Source organism: Octodon degus, unplaced genomic scaffold (assembly GCF_000260255.1).
Source record: "Octodon degus isolate 3935 unplaced genomic scaffold, OctDeg1.0 scaffold00007, whole genome shotgun sequence".
Lineage (NCBI taxonomy): Eukaryota > Metazoa > Chordata > Mammalia > Rodentia > Octodontidae > Octodon > Octodon degus.
In genome coordinates this window covers 28020164-28023730 of record NW_004524583.1, presented here as the reverse complement: position 1 = coordinate 28023730, position 3567 = coordinate 28020164, and the positions used below count along the sequence as shown (strand labels likewise).

Genomic DNA, 3567 nt, shown 5'->3' with positions numbered 1-3567 from the left:
GTTTGTAAATAGGATATCATGTCTGCATCTTGTACAGCAAATAACCACTAGGAAGAGAGTATGAAATGTGTTAATTATTGAAACTGTCCTAACAATTTGATTTGAAACTGTCTCATTGCTATTTGTTTCTCAGTAAAATTATGGAGAAAAAATAAATAAATAAAAATTAAAAAAAAAAAAAAAGCCAACGTAGTTTCACCTTGTCCTCCCTTTTCCTGTAGAAGCCAGATCCATGTCGCCCTCTACCAGACAAACTAAACCTCGTACTAGAGTCACCTTCTTCCACTTGGACAGATGTTGTGTTTTAGTTTTATTTAATAACTAAAAGTCTCTAGTATTAATATCAGTCTTTTCAGCTTTTTTTTTACATCATATTGTATCTACTTAAGGGGAGATTTAATTCCTGACCTATGCATTTCACGTCGCAAATCTCTCTCCCTGGGTCTGAAAAAAGAGTGGACTTTTTTTTTGTTTCTCTCTTTCTTTCTTTCTTTCTTTCTTTCTTTCTTTCTTTCTTTCTTTCTTTTCTTTTCTTTCTTTCTTAATAAAGAGTTACGCAATAGTATTAAAACAGAAAAATTATAAGTGATACAGAATTTCATTTAACAAAGCAGTATGAATTTCACAGCATTTGTTGCAATGCATAGTGCTTCCAACCTGTTATTCGTATCCCCAGATACAAAAATACAGAACGCTCCACAAACTTGCGTGTCATCCTTGCTCAGGGGCTGTGCTAAATTTCCCTGTAGCGTTCCAGTTTTAGTGTACGTGCTGCCTAAGCGAGTATTATTAGTTTTCATCCTCTGAGTATAACCACTTTTTCCTTACCGACTAGGCAACAAATTACCATCATATTGCAGAAAAAAAGTGTCCTGAATAGCCTACAGTGAAAATCAGATTAAAAATGTCTTTGTTCCAAATCTGCAAAAATTAATCTGATGTTGTTTTGAACATTCAGTGATCTAACAGACCTGAATGTACTGAATCAATGTGAGTTCATTATCAGCACTCAATGCTATTGAAAAGACTGGGTTGCAGGGAAAGAGGTGAGAAAGTGTATCAGAAGGAGAAAAGAGCAAACCCTGGGGACACGCTGAGATACAGCCTGCTGCTGTGACTCTGAACTATGGACCGTTGACCGAGACACCTGCCAGAGAGCTTTGAAGCAAGGACACATGTGGAGGCTCCTGGTGAGGCCCGCTCTCCCGGTAGGGTGCGGTGAACTTAAGGAACCTGTTCCCATCACCTGAGCTTATAGTATCATTCGAGGCAGACTCACTGAGCACTGTCTTACCTTTTCAGAGAATGAGCATACAGGGATCTCCTCACTTGCAAAGCTGTGCTTACTGATCACATTGCATGGATTTGAGAACTAGTGAGCTGGTATTTTTTCAGTGTTTCAGAATAACCTGAGAAGACTATTTAAATGCACATTCTAAGACCCTAATTCTGATTTGGGTATTCAGGGATGAATCAGATCCAAAAAATTTCATATTTTAATGATATTGGCTCGAAAACAGGAAACAGAACTGCATTACCCTCCACGGTTCCTTTCTTACCCCCATCTTCATTAATACCCTGCTTGCTGCTCTGCCCTTTGCCATCTGAAGTCTGCTCGCAGTGTGGGTTAGGTAGATGCCGCCTAAGCTTTGGTGTCTCTTTCGCGTCTCACAAAATCACATTAATACTTCTTAGCTTCAGACTCTGATTTATCTCTCAGTTTATACACTGCTGATATTTGAACCTGTGCCCTAACAGTTGCCATGCAGTTTCAAATGAGGATATTTGAAGTTGTCACATACCATAAAAGCTAACCAGCAGTGTTTGCTCTATGTGTGGACTCTCTGAGGATTTGGTATGACAATAACATTGCATCCATCTTCGCGGTCTGTGCAAAGCTCTCTAGAATTACCCCTCTGTGTTTCCGTTAACGCAGTTGGTCACAGGTACACATTCCACCTCCAGTGTTCTCCTTTTAGCCTTAATGTGCAAAACTCATTCATTCATTGAATAGGCACTTATGGCCTGGTTGCCACGTGTCAGTCACTGCTGGGTTCTACCAATAGAGTGATGGACACGGCTGTGGTCTAGTTCGGGAACAAACAGGAACACAAAGAGAATGATGAAGGCATTTAAGACCAGTGTTTTGTGGAGATCTGAAAGGTGACTTGGAGAACTAACTTGAATAGGACTGAAGGCCTGCATGGGAGCCAAACACGTGGGCCCCAGCTAATGGCTTTGAAGGTCGGCTGCTTTTAGAACAGAGTGCTGGCCATTATCAGGATTTGTGTTCATGTGATTTGTATTTCAGTTATAAAACTGGAATAACAAATAAATGTTAAAGTAACCCATTTGAATGAGGTTCCTGGATGTTGAAATTGGATGCTTCTGAGTTTAAACCCATCCCTTGCTTAGGTGACTTTGATGTTTTTGTTTGTTTGTTTGCTTGTATTTTAGGGGGCTACAGGGTGTTCAGGGTCTCACTACTAGAACGGACTCCTAGTGGTCCACCTGTGTACAGCCTCACAAGAGCTGGGATCATAGGTGTGCACCACCACACCCAGTCTCAACTGCCCGCTCAGCATGCCCTGGGGCACGGGGCCAGCAGGGCAGGTGGGGGATCAAACCCTGGCCGCTGCGCTTGCGGAGCTCTAATCCGCTGAGTTATTTGACTGGTCCTCGCTTAGGTGACTTTGGATGATATCTGGCCTCTTCAAATCTTGAGCTTCACATTGAGAAAGCAGAAATGCTGATCTCTAAATGTTAAAATTGTGAGAATTAAACATTTTGAGAAGCACCTGCCTCACTATTTGGAACATAGTACATGCTCAATAAACTTTTGTGCATCTCCTGTTCCTGTAGTTTTCAAATGATTAAGTCTTTACTACCTGCTGAGCACTCTGACTTCTGTCTCCAAACTCCGTGCCCTCGGAGGCTTTCCTGCACTATGCCGTTCTCTCTGTCCTCTCCCCGTCCTCGCCCCGCTCTCCCGCACATGCGTGTGTGGCTTAGTTTCTTTCCCACTGAGACTCGTCTTAGCTGCTGCTTTCTCCATCACTCCTTCCCTGATGCTGCCACCGTGTCCTGGGAGCAGCATGACTCAGGTGCTTCCAGAACTCTCCACTTCCTCCGCCGCGCCGCCTCCGGCACCACGAGACGAGCGTGTGCTCATTCCACACCCCACCGGGCTGCACGCTCTTCATGTGTGATTTGCTCTCCCTTTGGTGTCCAGTACTGAGCAGACAGGTTGGCACCGATAAGTTTTCAACAAATATTTTTGAAGAAATGAGTGACGTGCCCACCTTCGACTAATTTCAAGTGAGGAATTCATCCAGTGAGTACACATTAGCCTTTGTATTTGCTTTTTCTTTGAATACTTTTTAAAAATATTTCCTTTAGGGAATAAGTATTTGTCTGGCAAGCTCAAGGTCCTGAGTTCAATCCCTGGTACCACCAAATAAATAAATAAACAAAATAAAATAGCTCCTTTAGTGACTCCTTCAGCTCAGCTGTGGGCGAACACATTGTTCTAGGCATGTTTACACTGGAGTTTTGCCCTGCCATTAA

General features: G+C 42.5%; 1 non-coding gene across 1 annotated transcript; it reads right to left on the bottom strand.

The window, feature by feature from the left end:
• Positions 1 to 680: 680 nt before the first annotated feature.
• Positions 681 to 787, bottom strand: LOC111813404. The gene has a single exon (XR_002818682.1). It is a non-coding gene; the product is annotated as a U6 spliceosomal RNA (small nuclear RNA).
• Between the last annotated feature and the right edge of the window lie 2780 nt (positions 788 to 3567).